The 17,113-nt window shown below is 45.5% G+C and overlaps 1 long non-coding RNA gene across 1 annotated transcript in view; it reads right to left on the bottom strand.

Moving 5' to 3' along the window:
* LOC142775884 (uncharacterized) overlaps window positions 1–3,669 on the bottom strand; it is a 40,895-nt gene extending 37,226 nt beyond the window's left edge. The window contains exons 1-2 of the long non-coding RNA XR_012887122.1: window positions 2,732–3,669; window positions 641–686 (exon numbers count right to left, since the gene is read on the bottom strand). This is a non-coding gene — a long non-coding RNA (uncharacterized LOC142775884). The remainder of the gene's footprint in view (window positions 1–640; window positions 687–2,731) is intronic.
* Between the last annotated feature and the right edge of the window lie 13,444 nt (window positions 3,670–17,113).

The raw sequence follows: 17,113 nt of genomic DNA, 5'->3' as shown, positions 1-17,113 counted from the left end.
TATTCATAGCATAAAAAGGCTACACTGTTTGTATATTCTCCCTTTAAATGTCTTGAAAACATTTCGCAAGTCATGAAACGAACAAAACACTTTGGCACAAATATAACATGCTTGCAATGTCAATAAACGCTGTACTGGCGCCGGCTGCTTGTTTTAGCGCCGACTCCTATTTCTTTCGGAAATGAGGGCGACATCTGGAGAATCATGCAATCTGATTTTTTATGAGTTTTGGAGTACGTTTGTCTACTTTTTGTGTCGACAAACGTGGCGTTTCGAAGGTGAATAAATGACTAATATATTACGAAAGCTTGAATCTACTGTGACACGTTCCATTACACCATAATTAACGACTACACTAATCATCTTGCCTTAGCATAATTTTGTCTTATGCAAGCGCGGACAAAAAAAAGCTAACTTTTTAACACCAGTATCGACAGATTCGTGAAGTTGCCCCTCAGTAGCCTCATTTATTCCGATGCCAGCTCTTAAGCACAGTTTATGTTTGCTTGTCACTTGGCTTGAAACCTGCGGAAACGGAGGCCTTCATTTTTTCTGCAGGTTTCAGGAACATCATGCAACCCGTTCTTAAACCAACGCTACATGAAAAGTGCCGCAGCGCCGATAGCATGCCAAAGCTTACCTGACACTGGTGACTGTTTGGTCAACACGGCCCATCGTGTCCGCCACTATAGTAAACAGAAAGAAGAAAGGATGAGGGAAGGTTGTGAAACACTATTCATTTTGTTATTTTTTGTAAATATATAAAAACACATGCTTCATTTGGTAGTGCATGGAGCTGATGTTTGGCGCAGCTTTACGATGGTAGGGTTAACGTGCTTGTGTGGCAGGATCATCACTATGCAATATCGTCTCTTGTAATTAATCTCGGAGAGGCAAGTAAACAGAGATCCAGCACATGAGTGTTCAGCTAAGGTTGCTGCCGGTCGATGTTATTTTTGATAGAGAGACAAAAAGAAACTAATGTCGAAGAAGGAGGGAGTAGGAAGCAATAAATCTGGCGAGAAACTTCAAATGCTCACGTTTCAGATCTGTTGTCTTCTACTTCCTCTTTCTTGTGTCTTTGTACGCATTCCTTCCGTAAATAATATTTAACGTACAATTTCAGTGTAAATTATTAGGGAGTGTTCAGAAAGCACATGGTATCTGAACTGATGAGGAAGGCCCCTTACGTTTTTTTTTCTTGTATAGGCTCTCGTCTGCGCGTAGCCCAATCGCACAATATCTATTACGAAGTTGCGCTGCGCCTTGAAGTGCCAGATGATGAATACATAGCGGTACTTATTTTACCAATACGTGAGTTCCACTTCTGTTTTCCACCCATACAACTTTCCAAGTGACACCACCTGAGTTTTTTGGCAAATCACTTTTCACTGCGCAATAGCACCTCTGAATTCCGTTGGTTTAGGTATATATAGGTTTCCATTCTTATACGTAATTAGGAAAAAGCTCCCGCCTTCGATAAACACCATGCAGACCTCACTTGAAATATGGGGTGGAATCTGTGTAGTTTATTTCTAAATGAGTAGAAGTAAGCGGAACGAATCCTTATGACAGTTTAGGTGTATATTTTTCTTCGCAGTTGCGAAATCAAGTGAACCAGGTGTTTTAGAAAAGATCATGGTAATCATGGTATATTGAATGGAAAACTTTAAAGGTATAGCATCGGAATAACAAAATCCGCAAATGTAAAACAAGTGTCACTGCATAAAGTATTATGCGAAAATAAATGCCATATTGAGTACTATAGAATTGAACCACCGGACGTTCACGCTGCCACATAGCCCAAGTATATGCTAAATTCATTGCAGCAATGCCATTAACAGCAGAAGGTCTCACATTAGCTGAATGCTTTATCTTAATTAGCGGCATAGCGCGGGGCCGCTTGATGTCTTGCCGATTACCTCTAAACGGTCGTAATCTGAAAGAGTGTCGCGTCCTTCCCTAGTGAAACAGATTTTCTTTTTTCGGCGCAGATTACTAAAGATTATGCGAGCACAGAGAGAGGAAGAAAAAGTGAAGGCTTTTGCGGTATTTATTAGCTCTGGGCATGCAGTGTAGTTTACGATTGTTTTTTTTTTTTTGCACGATGTAGTGGCTCTTTTACTCTCCCATTAATGAAATGCTTTCCACGGTATTGCCTCTTCTCTAGCCCTGTTCTCCACCCTGCATACGAATTTTATGGGGTTAAATTGATAGCGTTGTTCCGAAATGAAGCTGAAGGTGGCTTTTTTTTTTACAAATCTAATTTGCCGAAATGAATCTATAAGCACAATAACAAGAACAATTCGAATTGTCCTTATCAATTGCAGATCATTAAGTCTTTTTATCTTTGTAACTCAACGATGAGTCAGTTGCATGTATATTTTTTTATCTATTTCTACACCGAAAGCGCGCTTACCACTGACAACCCATATTAGAAAACTCCTTAAGTGTAGGTATTTTAATTCATTCACAGCCATGAATGACTCGACACTACAGGTGAAAGAATCCTCTCAAGCCCCGACAATTTTTTCGCAAAACGACGCGCGACTTTGACACTTGTCGCAGGATAAGTTCTCTTAACGAACTTTGGTATTCCCACAGAAGAAAAACGTGTTCACTTTCTTTTACACTAACACGAATTGACTTGCTGTTATAAACGAGGCTTCGTGAATAAAACAATATAAAACCACGTGAAATATTATGGCACGCAGCTCTTCTACTCCCTTACCTTGCGCATGTCTCGGTGCTTCACTTCTCCCTCGAGGATCACAATGTTGCTCTCTTGTTCCATGTCAAATCAACGCTGTTGCTGCGTCACAAAATCTCAGGCCACTAGAGTTCGAAGTTGTAGACTACTGTTCCATAGACGTGGTACTTTAAACTACTTATTGCTGCTCCTTCGACGCAAAAGTTCAAAGGGATCGTCAGGCCACTTATATTTTATTTGCCCTGGCAGCAGGAGCGTGTGTCTGCCACACCATGTCAAGCACGTCGGTAAAGCTCCTTTCGTCAAAGGAACAGCGTAGTCGGTTAATAACTATGAGGCAAAGCGAAAATATTAATCAGGTGGGTCGGCATCTCACTCACGACATTTCAGTGGGGAAGAGATATTAAAGTGCCTCTAAGATGCGCAGGTGCAATGTGTAGAAATTTCGAGCACAAAGAAAATCCTATTTTCTAACGGGCTACGATTTTAGGTCCCACGATGCCGTCAACGCAGTTTTTCGCCACTAAAAATCTGCGCTGCGCGACAAGTTTCACAGTGACATTTGTCAAGTCAACGTCAGCACAATTACTTGAAGACCACTCTAGACAATGACACCTTTGCGTCGCACAGCAGAGCCACCACTTGTCTTGTCGCAGCTTGGCACGTTGCAGGTAGAACGCCGCTCGTATCAAACGAAAAAAACAGGCCCGCAGGCCTAGTAGTCAGAGCACCTTTTTGTAGAACTCCGAAAAAAGCCACGAAAAAAAGAAAAGCCGGAAATGTCTCTGGAATCAAAACAATGGCTCTATCCAGTGCGCGCGCACCAAACGACACTCTTTGTGCGGTACACACACGGCGCTACAATGCGATGAACAGCGGACAGGCGCCGCTCGTCGAGGCGGCGGCAGCACGTGCTCCGAAGGCCCTTCGCGGTGGCCGCTTCATCGACGCGGGGAGCGCACCTCGCTTTGGCGCACAAAACTTCGCACGTCCCGCTCGGGCAGCCGGAAGGCGGTGCTCGGCGGCCTGGGGGAACGGCAGCGCCTCCGCTTCGTTGTACCGCGCTGCGCAGTCGGTCGTTCGGTCTTCGCGTCGTGCGCAGAACCTACTGAAGGGGCGGCTGACGCGATGGTCTCTTGATGTAGCAGTGATTGGCATACTATGCCGACATGCGTGAGTTGCACACTGCAATTTTTTTTTCAATTACGAAGACGTTTACCTTTTTTGTTTGTATACTAATTTTGCATAGACACACGCATCTGATCTTTCCACCACACGAGCTCATATACAGGTAAGCAGCAACAGAACAAAAAATGATAGCACAAGTGCCGAGGAACTCTAAGGGCCAATCTTGACACGCTAGTGGTTGTCTAGCAATGCGCAACAAGCGTGGCAAGCGCGATGTTTACAAGAGTTGCCAGAAAAGTGTAGCGTCTTTTAAAGTGCCATATTTCGAAAGCTTGCGGCCGCGATCATTGCTCACGGCTAATGTTTACACTGTTCGCGTAAGCAATCATCCGTGCTAATATTTTTCGCTGTAGCTGTGTACTCGCCCAAGAGCGCCCGCATGTCTGTGTCAGGGTTATGCCCCGTCCGTTCTTTCACACGTCGCATAGTTCCTACTGTTTCACCATAATATCCCGATTTCCATAAACCCCGCCGCGGTGGGCTAGTGACTAAGGTACTCGGTTGCTGGCGCGCAGGTTACGCGATCGAATTCCGGCTGCGACGGTTGCATTTTCGATGGGGGCAAAAATGATGTAGGCCCGTGTGCTCAAATTTAGCTGCATGTTGAAGAACCTCAGGTGGTCAAAATTTCCGAAGCCCTCCACTACGGCGTCTCCCATATTTATATGGTGGTTTGGGAACGTTAAACCCCACATATCAATAAATCAAATCCCATTTCCATTATTCCACGTGATGTAGTATTTCTTAAGAGCATCGAGTCAACCAGCAAACAATCGCCTGCTCTGTCGACGCATCAAATGATAACACCAGCTTGTAAAAAAATAACTATAACGCATAGCTTTTGTACTCGTACTTTAAACTATTCTGTATGCTTTGTCAATGCAAATTTAATGGGACTAAATATGAGCTTAGTGTGATGAAACTCATCGATGAAAAAGAAACCGTTTTAAATGAGCGCTTACACGGGCTATTTTTCAATATATCGCCGCCAGTTTTGCCCGACTATCAAGCCCAACAACTAGTTGTTTCGTAATTTAGTGGAGCTTGTAAGTGATGGCAACCTTCAGATTTTGCACAGCACTTGTGCCTAACAAATGAATCTTTTGTCAAGTTAGTTGCTCATAAAGGCAAACGCGTACACACTCATACATACATATGGTGAAACAATGCGAGAAAGGGAATGTGCGAGAATAAACAGGACAAGTATCTGGCTATGGGCTTGATGCGTTTTCACGAAGTATTACGCGCACAAACAGATAGAGAAAAAAGAAGCAAGGAGAGACAAGGACGTTAAGGAGACACACAAACGGTTTGCTACCCTTCACTGCAAGAAGAGATCAATGGGCGAAAAGAGACACATAGGAATAGAAGAGGGATCGACAGAATCACAAGCACACTTGGAGGAGCACATCCAGTCACCTGTGGCCCATACTCACATAACTGTGGCACCTACTCACCCCCCCCTCTCCGTGGGTGTGTGCCACACGCATGGAGGAAAGAGTTAGACAAATGTTACATTATCCATGGGATGACCACCAGGTCATTTCGTTGCCGACGCGCTATAAGAAGCTGCCACGCAGATAGATAGATAGATAGATAGATAGATAGATAGATAGATAGATAGATAGATAGATAGATAGATAGATAGATAGATAGATAGATAGATAGATAGATAGATAGATAGATAGATAGATAGATAGATAGATAGATAGATAGATAGATAGATAGATAGATAGATAGATAGATAGATAGATAGATAGATAGATAGATAGATAGAGAGATTACTGTCCATGAAAAAAAATAATTAAAAAGTATTAGTTCGAGGGGTGTATGGAAGCACGTTATGCATATGGCGATGTCGGAAAGCACGAAAAGAAAATGAGTGTATGTATTTATTTGCAAGAGTATTCCACCTAAAAATGTAAATTTAGTGCAAAAATTTATGCATGTGATTCTGGGACGATCATTGAGCACACGTATGTCATTTTCTCCTCTGATGTTTGTAGGAGAATCACCCCATTCAATTTAAACTTAGAAAAAGTAAAACGTACAGCGCGTGTTTGGGTCATCTTAAGTTTTCTAATGCCTTTTTTGTAGAAATAGTCCCAAACCACTGACACAGCAAGTTCGAGAAAATATATCCTTTGTATGCGGGCATTTATAATTTTAGATGGGCTGTTTGGCCGATATGTTTTCAAGTGGTGGAACAACTTGCTTTAGATTTATAGAGAAGTAACAGAGAATAATATCAGATAAAGTATTAGGGCTGCTATTAGAAGTAATTGTAATGTAAATGTGAAGAAAGAAAAGTGGGTCAAAAGATTACTTGCCACCGGCAGGATCCAAACCTGCGACCTTCGCATAACGCATCCGATGCTCTACCACTGAGCTATGGCGGCGGCCATTCCTCTGTCCACTTTATGGGATGAGCATTAAAACGTGGGAGCTTCAGTCAGCGCCACCTGTTGCCATGGCGGTGAGTGTGGCACACTTTTTTAAATACAATAATCTTTCTTGGGGACCTACAACACGAAAATTTGTGTATGTCTGTCTGTCTATCTGTATGTATGTACATTTAACTGTCCACCCTTAACGGTACCTCAAACGACACCAAACAATACGTCAAACGGTGGACCTGATCCGCAGCGCCCACCAATATTGCTCAAGTTTTAGCGTTCTTACTTGTGCGATTGTTAATAAAATGCAATTATTGCACATGTATGAGGCACCATAACAACACGTCAATATTCTGTATGTGTGCCTCTATACTAGAAAATACATACACAAGTAATTCTAAGGACCATAGCGTTTATCACGCTACGCGGATAATTCAACACTTGTACGACAAGGCAAGAATTTCTAACGCTTTGCTAAGATACTGGTGGTAGCACCAATTTGTTGCCTTGCGTTGTACACCTTATCACCTTCAAAACGGGTGCGCACACCGCGCGCTTCGTTTTCCAAGATAACTGCCAGATAGCGCTCGTGTCTCACGTGTGACGTTACTCGATGCACGCGTTCGCCTCTGCTGCACGCTCGAGGCACTCTGACGCAGCGCCTTCAGAATACCATTCACCGATTTTCAGGCACACAACATCTAATAAACGTTTCGTTCACTCTCTTTAGATGAAAGGCTATCGTCTTTCGACGACTTTTGCAGTGTAAAATGCAGATACGGGGCCATTTTTTTTTTTGCCTGTTGTGGCGTCACGTAGGATGTGATCTTATTATGCGAGATAGGATCTGATCAATAATCCCTCAGATACCACCTCAAGGCAGGAAGTCTACCAGGACAAGACTCTAGCTATGAATGAACGAAAGTACAAATATTTAAGGGCTCGCTTTCTTTATTTTAAGGAGACAATGTTTTGCGTCAGCCTGGCACATTAGCCGTCAGCCTTTCATGGGTTTTTCTTTACGGCCTCAAGTTGTCTGCTTCACTGCAAGTGGGTACCTGCTAACCTTTGTGCACAATCTTATAGCTACTCTGGTTACGTGCGAAGTCCACACTTCACTGGAGCGCGGTGTGCTGGCACCGGCTGCAGAGCTTCTCCTAACGACGAGAAAGATTCCAAATCACATCTTGGCCCTCACTACAGAACAGCGCAAAACCTTTTAGAACTTGACGCTATATCGTTCTTTTTTTAAAGCAATGTGAAAAGTGCTAAGAAATATGTTTGAATGCATATGTAAGAATCGCCACGTCAGCGGAGTGAGGCGGCTCATAGAAAGAGGTAACGCTCGACAAATAACGAAGTTTATTAGACATTTGATTTAGATTATTCACATTACGGTTATCAATCTATATTAAAACACGCGGACGCTTTTATACCAAAGAAACAAAAAGTTGCTGAAAAATGTGTACAAGTTCACTTGTGTGTCACGGCCCCGCCGTGGTGGTCTAGTGGCTAAGGTACTCTGATGCTGAACCGCAGGCCACGGGATCGAATTCCGGCTGTGGTGGCTGCATTTCCGATGGAGGCGGAAATGTTGTAGGCCCGTGTGCTCAAATTTGGGGGCACGTTAAAGAACCCCAGGTGGTCTAAATTGTCGAAGCCCTCCACTACGGCGTCTCTCATAATGATACGGTGGTTTTGGGACGTTAAACTCCACATATCAATCAATCAAATCTTGTGTCTCACGAAAAACCAGCAATGCTTCACCGCATGGCTCGAGAATCAATGAAGCACCTCGGTTTAGATTTTTCTTGTCTATGTTAATATAAAATTTCTGTACATTTTTAATTTTGTGCATAGTTCCTGGGTCAGTTTTGTTCAAAACTTATATTCTAATTTTTCTTTGTTTTGAAAATTTTTTCACATATAGTGTTTTTATTGCACTGTTTACCAGCTGACAAAACATTACACACTTTTCACATTTTTATTCATTAGAAAGTATGTTTGTTGCTCTACAACACTATTTTTTGGAAAGAGCATTTCATTGCGCAAAATTTGGTATGCTGCAATGCGTGATAGAGTACTGTACGAACTTGCAAAAAGAATCTACTCGAGACATCTGAAAAATAACCATTTTTGCGCGGTAAAGAAAGAGTTAACATGCAATTCTAATGTGAAGTGAAGGTGATGGTACGTGGTAGTTTAGCCACAAATACAGCGAATGCCGATTGTCAATAAATGAAGAATGCGGGTTTCGCATCTCTAAAAAACGAACAAACGTGCAGTTTTTACTAGCGCATCCTTATAATAAAACAACCCTCCGTTGTTTTGATAGCCTTTGGTTAAGCCAGTGTGTGGCGCAGTCCATAGCATCAATGTCAGTAATTTCTGATATAGTTACAAGGAAATGAACAATCCAATTTGGTTTGAAGTTACTACCAACCGAGATAAATACAGGATTTCACGATTCAGCCACTTGGCTATATAGCACTGAGGTTTTCTTACGCAGAAAACGATGCGTATACTGATGATATGCAGTGCTAAGAACTCACTCTGGCAGATTGGCCACTAATCGGGTGGTACCAAGTGTAAATATAGTGAATTTGCGGTGTTTGCTTGTGTATTTAACGTGCACTGCTTATAGTAACTGATCGTATTTAGGGACACCGTAAGAAACACACTGTGGGATACTCAATCATCAGCAATTCATTAGATCGCGCAAAAAACAACACACAAGCGTATAACTAGCAGGACCCATCATCATACTTGTTGCAAAGCTCCTACATTTTGAGGGTACATTTCTACAGTTACAAAGGCTAAGTTCTCCTTCGTCCGCTTGGTGATGACGTGCTCACTTACAAACATGAATGGGGAAGCGATTCGCAATACCTGGCCTTTTCTTTTATTATGTGGGGCACTTCATTAAATCGGATGACCTAGTTTAAAACCAATGCCACTCAAGGGGTAGGTTTCCAGAAATTTCTCTTTAGCAACTTTTATTTATCCCTCTTTTCAATAATTCTATCCAAGCCAGAGTGTCTCATGTGAATGACGTTCTGCTCGCACGTGCCAGCAAACACTGTCAGCGTCAGTGTTGCGTGAAGTAGTTCCAAGTAAGGCCTCAGTGCCCACGAAACAGAGCTTGGCTTAGAGGGGAACAATCAGTCGAGGCTGGTTTTTCCCCTTGTCCCGTTCTCTTAGACAAATGTCGTTGCAACGGCACACTGTGGAAGCGCTACAGAGAACGCGCGCGTCGTCATCCCACAGCACCACTTTGGTCCCACGAAAAAGGCAAGAACGCTCATTTCCCCGCGTGTCCCACCGGAACAGAACGAGCTTGGCAAGCAGAGGTGGAGCTGCGCCAACCACTCAGTCGATCCTCTCCCAGCGGATTCGAGTCATTTAAAAAGCCTCGCTCTGTCCTCTGGAGATACAGCAGTGGCACGGCTAGGCTCACGGCGCTCTTCCAATAGTTTCACTAGTGCGTGTTCGACAACACACGCGTTTTTTCTAAGCCTCGGCGTACTATCTATCTCTACATAGCCAGGAATTCCCCAGCTGGTAGTGTCGGCAAGAAACAGTGGCGAAAAGACTCCTGCAAGTATGGCTCTACCTCAATAACACCATTATTGCAACAGAGTACTCTTTCCAGGAACAAAAGCAGCAGTTACGCCGTTTCACGCGTTATGATCTTGAACATTTTCTGACAACACGCATCGAACGTCTTGCAAGGGAAAGTGTTGTTCATATGGAATTCCACTGAACACTGCATCCATCATTTTTGTTTCAGAAAACACCACCCCGCGCAGGTCGGCAGCCCATCTCATTTACAGGGAGTAAAAACAAACAAAGCGCATAGCGCACTCATCATTTCGGTCAGTCAATCAATCAATCGAACAATCAGTCAATCACTCAATTTTATTTTGTCTAAAAAAATCACTCAAGAACAGCGAATACTTAAATCACTCGTTTCCTGAAGGCGCCACTTTTACCTTTCCTTACCTTTTCAAAGCGAAAGCCTTAGGCATCACGTAAGGCTTTCCGTTTTGTAAGGTGATGTCTCACCAAACAAAAAAAAAAAAATGAACTGCCTCCCGCGTCTTAATTCCCCAATGCCAACATTACCACGAGTGATGCAAAAAATTATAATCATGCGATGACGTCATCATGATGTAACCATGGCCTCACAAATCGCAAAAGTTCGTGACGTCTTCATGACGTCACTGTGAAATCGCATAGCATGAATCTTTGCATGGTGGAAGAGGGGCCGATACCGGAGGCAGTGTGAAACAAGGTGAGGTACAAAGAGCTTACAATGCCTCCTCATTTTCCTGGATGCATTGATTTGATTGACGATTACGTGGGGTTTAATGTTCCAAAACCACCATATGACTATTAGAGACGCTGTAGTGGAGGCCTCAGGAGTTTTAAACCACCTGGAGTTCTTTAAAGTGCATCCAAATCTGAGCACACGGGCCTACAGAATCTTCGCCTCCATTTAAAATCCAGCCGCCATAGCCGGGATTCCATTCCGTGACCTGCGGATCAGCAGCCGATTACTTTAGCCAATAAACCACTGCGGCGAGGCTCCTGGAGACATTGCAAAACCACGAATGGGGCTCGGGAGGTTCAATGCAATGACTCCTCTGAAGATGGCTTTCACCGTTGAATACGCCCCACCACGGTGGTCTAGTGGCTAAGGTACTCGGCTGCTGACCCGCAGGTCGCGGGATCAAATCCCGGCTGTGGCGGCTGCATTTCTGATGAAGGCGGTAATGTTGTAAGCCCGTGTACTCAGATTTGGGTGCACGTTAAAGAACCTCAAGGGGGTCCAAAATTTCCGGAGCCCTCCACTTCGGCGTCTCTTATAATCATATGATGGTTTTGGGACAATAAACTCCACAAATCGAATCAAACCGTTGAATCGACCGAGGTAGATCCACAAGGGACCTTGTGAGCTTTAGCTTACCTTGCATTTTGACAACCCAAAAAATTCTTTTCTATTGTTTTTCTCAGAAAAAAACAGTGAGGGGACTAAAACAAGGTGAAATTAGTGCGGAGGTCGTGAAAGCAGAAGTCACAGTGTACCGCATAAAAACTTCAGAATAATGATTGTTGTGTCATCAGTTTCAGAAACATGATAGCAATATTACTAAACGGCACACATTTTTGGAATTACTCCCAATTACGTTGCTTATATATTATTACTACAAAAATCATACTAATTATCCTTGTAGAAATTATCATAGGCAGCAGGATAATTGTAGCATCCTATATTTTTGGTGACGTACGGCATCATATGGATCACCGGTATTATGAAGGAGTGTGATTTCACCAAATAAGAGCAGGTTTTGAAGGGCAGGAAGCGGATGTGGCATCTCCACAAAAACAAATTAAAAACAGTAGTGCCCCTTTGATTCAAGCATTGCTCCGGTGGCAAGCGTGGATTCAGGGCCAATTGCCTATAAGTTACGCAATTTGGAAAGGGAAGACAGAAAGTTGTACTTGAGATACAAATGAATAGTTGACGCACGAATAAGCGAAAGTATTCACATGAAACATTTTCGATGAGAGCAGTTTCTTCCCCGCAATGCAATTAAAACGTTCAATCGCTTTCACACATTTGAGTGAACTTGATTTTTTAGCTGTTGACTTCAGAAAAACTCATGACATGTACAGCACTTTGTTATTTTTTACCCTTCAGTTTAAGTGAATTATCTTTACCGTATGTGCGTGTCTGTGCCAGCAGGAGCTCTTTACCTGGATATAACCAACGTAACGACAAAGTCTCAGGCAGTTATTATTGAGCTGGTGATAATATTGTCCTTCCAAATGTATTCTGTTCATCACCACGAGGTTCCACATACCGTGAAGATTCAAGCAAAGACCACCCCTCCTAAGGTGAATGATAATCTCACCAGATCATGGGGGAGAGCGCTTGCTTGGTTTCGTACCGGTCATCGGTGCTTATTTGGCGCTTATATCAGATCTCCCGAAAAAGGAAGGGTGTGCTTGTTTGAGTGGGGGCACTTGCTCGGCATTTTAAGGTATATAAGGTGTCTCAAAAATGACGTGCTAAAACTGCCAACAATAAGTAAAATGAACTATTTACTCATTGCTTTCGTAAGCACTTTTTCTGAAGTGGTAAAAATCTGAAGATGGCTAGAGATATAACTTCCTGCAGCTATTAATAAATCACATGAATAATTGGGAAGAAGCGGTCGGGCGATATTAAAATATTAGATCCCCTTCTGCGAAAAGCACGTTGTCACTTTGAGATTTTCAAAGATCACTGTTGGTCCAGAGAAGTGGTTGTCACAGCGAAAAAGCTATCAGCCTCAGTTTCAACACTGACCACCCAATGACATCGATGGCTGCAGCACTTGCCACTATTCTAGTGGCAGTTCGGATGGTCGATTTCGAACAGCCTCTACGATGGTAATTCGTTAGCGATTCAAGGCAGCCCTGCCATCTTTACTATAAGCCATGTGGCACGGACCACACCAACATTTGGTCTTCAAGATTAGGTATCTCCACTATACTTCATTCAAAGAAGAACACCAAGTGACACTTCTGTGGCGGCCAAGTCACCATGGTATCACAGGCAATGAACACGCCTGCAGGGCTGCTCGATCGATTATTTGAGGTGATAGGCTCGAGACTATACTAATTTTAAAGGCTAATGCTGCTACCCAACTTCGAGTAGCTCTTCGAAAAAATCGCTTTCTTAACATAGAATATAGCAACCAGAATACATAATGAGCACCACCACTGCTCGAACACTTTATGTCTTTAGACATCTACTGGGCTGCGCTGACGAGATGCCACTCTTTTTTACCGTTTATGACTGAGTGGCTTTTGAGTCACTCCCTTTCAAATTTAAATGAATGACAGTGCTTTTTATAACAAATTTAGTAGCAAGAAGACATCACAGCACATATTTTGTGAATGTCCTCGCCACAAAACCCAGACAAAATCAATCACGGTCACTCTGGCTCGCATAGATTATGCACCGATGATGACAGAAACCATGCTATTATGTCGCCCTGAGAGGTCATAGTGGCTGAAGGCGATGAAAGCAGTGCCCAATTTTTTTAACTCTTCAGAGTTGTACCTGTGGTTATAGACTGTAATCTTCATCGCTTGCCGGGAGCAACGATGTTTGCTGGGGGCTGCTGATTAGCATTGAAAACTGGGCAAGTTGGTAGCGATTCATTGCTGGTCAAAAAAAAACAGCGCCAAAACCGAAGACAGAGTAAAGCAAGGACTAAGGCGAGCACTGACTTTCAACTGAGAAATTTAATGAAGAAACACCAAACATAAACATTTTTGCCCTTGACTTCACAAGGTAAGAAAACTGAAAACCCTCTTGCTTAGACATAATCTATCCTACCAACGTTAGGGGGAATAATCTAAAAAGGATATTTCATTATCGTGGAGAGCAACTGATGGTTTACTGGAGCCGTTTGCCCTGCCTTTTGAATTCCGTGGGCTTCGAGTATTTCCCTCACGAGTTGGTCATGGTGGCGGAGAAGAATCCTCGTTCACGAAAATATGCAGTGCACCAGCAGTCCCGGCATTGCATGGCCAAGTGTGTCAAGGGCACTGTATCCTGGAGGGAATTTCAGTGCTCCCTCAATCTCGAGTTTAGATACTACCCCGTATGACCAATATTGCCACGTTCCATTTCCCAAGCTTTTGTTATCGTCCCAAAACACCACACGATTCTCAGCGCAAACCGCGCCAGCAGTTTTCGAGAGGGTTCCGGACTGTAGTAGATCATTTCGATAAGATCACGCCCACTGTGCGAATGGTACAGATTGTTCTGGAACGTACGCCGCCGCCAGCGGTAGCGCTAGAACATTCGACGGCGGGAGTATAAATGCCGACGCGCTTCGCCGCTTGTCAGTTGTTGATCGAAGGCCGACGCTCCGTTCGCCGCTATCAGTCCGAGACTGCTATCTGTGCGAGACTGGTGCTGTAATTGGACTTTCCGTTTACCGGGCACAGGTTCGCCCAAATAAACAGTTAAATCCCAACACGAAGTCTCCTGTCTTCGGCCACGTCACGACCCCGTGACATCTGGTGGAGGTGCTGCTTCGTTCATGTACCGCACGCCCCCGTCAAGCCGTGAACCCAGCCCACGTCGCGGAGAAGACACCGACGCCAACCAGGAGCAGCGAACAAGCCGCCGACAGCAAGGGCTACCACCGGAGTACGGGATTCTAGAATACAAGGCGCGGAAGACCAAGGCCATGACCGCGACTGCAGCGACAATGACAACCGCCGCATCCCTGCCCACGACGGTCATGCATCAACCCAGGGAACCACCAATTTTTCATGGGTCATCGTTCGAAGACCCGGAGTCCTCGTTAGAAACATACGACCGTGTGGCCGCCCTCAACCACTGGGACAACGAAGAAAAGCTCCGGCGTGTGTACTTCTACCTGGAAGACACCGCAAGAACCTGGCTAGAGAATCGTGAGTCCACGCTCCGAACGTGGGATGTCTTCTGCGGCGCATTTCTGCAAACGTTCGCGAGCGTCGCTCGCAAAGAAAGGGCCGCTGCTCAACTAGAGACCCGGCTTCAGCTACCAAATGAGAAGGTTGGAATTTTCACAGAGGAGATGACCCGCCTATTTCGTCACGCTGACCCAGACATGCCTGAGGAGAAGAAAGTTCGTTTGCTCATGCGAGGGGTCAAACAGGAGCTCTTCGCCGGACTATTGAGGAATCCACCGAACACCGTCCAAGAATTTGTATCCGAGGCGACCACCATCGAAAAAACCCTTGACATGCGCACCAGACAGTATAATCGTCGCCTGACTCCAGAATGCGCTGCTGCTCAAACCAGTGACTCCGACAACCTGCGTGAAACGATCCGAGCGATCGTGCGGGAAGAGCTGCGCAAACTGTTGCCTTCGGCGCACCCTCAAGTGGATTCGATCACCGACATTGTGCGAGAAGAAGTTCGGCAATCACTTCGAATTCCCCAAACACCGCTGCCCGAGCCAGAAACTATGAGCTACGCCGCTGCAGTGCGCCATAACGCTCCTCCCCGTCCACGCCAAAACGCCACCCCGTCGCACTTCCGTCGCCGGACACCACCGCCGCCACCACCCCCACCGACGACCTACCGTTCACCAGCGGGCCAGCGCAGTGCGCCGAGGAAAACCGACGTTCGGCGCACCCCTGACCACCGCCCACTGTGCTATCACTGCGGCGAGGCCGGGCACACTTACCGCCGTTGCCAGTACCGACAGATGGGACTGCGTTGCTTCGCCGTCGATGCACCACGTCCGCAGCCAGGGGAACGGCCACGTGACATCGCCGACTACCTGACAGGAACTCGGTGGACACCACGAAGCCCTTCGCGTTTGCCGTCGCCCAGCCGCCGCACGTCACCGCACCACCGACAGTACTCTGGCCCAACGCGGGGCCGGTCTCCTAGCCCGTATACAGGAAACTAAGGGCAGCAACCGGTGGAGGTGCGGTTGCTGTGCGACGAACTACCGAAGATCCTCCGACGACGACGACGACGCGACGGAGCTTTCCGAACACAACGCCAACCAGGCAAAGCCCTGACGGTGAAAGCTCACTTACTGAAGGTGGCCTGACGACGCAACATGGAAGCAGCGGAACAAGCCAACGCAGCCGTGACCCGACGCCACGCCCTATGTAATGCGAGACGGCGAACTAGCGACCTCGACGTTCTTATCGACGGCCACAGTGTGACCGCTCTCGTCGATACTGGAGCCGACTATTCTGTCATCAGTGGGTCGTTCGCCGCGAAGTTAAAGAAAGTTAGGACAGCTTGGAAAGGCCCTGAAATCCGCACAGCCGGAGGTCATCTCGTAACGCCTGCAGGAATCTACACAGCAAGAGTCACCATTAGCGGCCGTATTTATCCTACAGACTTCATAGTCCTACAGCGTTGCTCGAGAGATGTCATCCTTGGCATGGACTTCTTATGCCTTCATGGTGCTGTCATCAACCTAAAAACAAAGTCGATAACGTTATCCAGAGAAGAAGCACTACCGCCGCGCACGCCGTCTGGACACCATGCCTTGAATGTGCTGGAAGAACAAGTCACCATTCCGCCTCGCTCAAGCGTCATTATTTCAGTCGGCGCTCCTGAATAACCTGACTTCAAAGGCGTCGTTGAAGGCAGTCAGCATCTGTTGGTCACCCGAAATATTTGCGTCGCAAGAGGAATTGCAGAGCTGCGGGGAGGCAAAGCAACGGTTATGCTCACGAATTTCAGCAATGAGTACAAACATGTGAACAAAGGAACAACGGTCGCATACATCGAAGAAATTGTCGAAGCCACCAGTGCTTTCGCCCTCGCCAATTTTGCGGAACCTGCTCAGAGGAACCAAGCCCCTCCCATAGCTTTCGACGTCAATCCCAGACTTCCGAACGATAAGCAAGAACAGCTCAAGGCCCTGCTCCTGCAATACGAAGATTGCTTTTCGTCGTCATTGAAAATTCGGCAGACCCCAATCACGAAACATCGCATCATAACCGAAGAAAATGCCAGACCACTCCGTCAGAGTCCGTACAGGGTTTCGACGCGAGAACGTGAGGCCATGAAGAGACAAGTTGATGAAATGCTGCGGGATGACATTATCCAGCCGTCCAAGAGCCCATGGGCATCCCCCGTGGTGTTAGTGAAGAAAAAGGATGGGACCCTACGTTTCTGCGTCGATCATCGCCGCCTGAACAAAATCGCAAGAAAGGACGTGTATCCTCTCCCACGAATAGACGACGCACTTGATCGGCTCCATAACGCCAAGTACTTTTCGTCAATGGACCTCAA

Source organism: Rhipicephalus microplus, chromosome X (assembly GCF_043290135.1).
Source record: "Rhipicephalus microplus isolate Deutch F79 chromosome X, USDA_Rmic, whole genome shotgun sequence".
In the NCBI taxonomy this organism is placed as follows: domain Eukaryota; kingdom Metazoa; phylum Arthropoda; class Arachnida; order Ixodida; family Ixodidae; genus Rhipicephalus; species Rhipicephalus microplus.
Note: the sequence above shows the minus strand (reverse complement) of the source record. Positions and strands in the feature narration are given on the sequence as shown.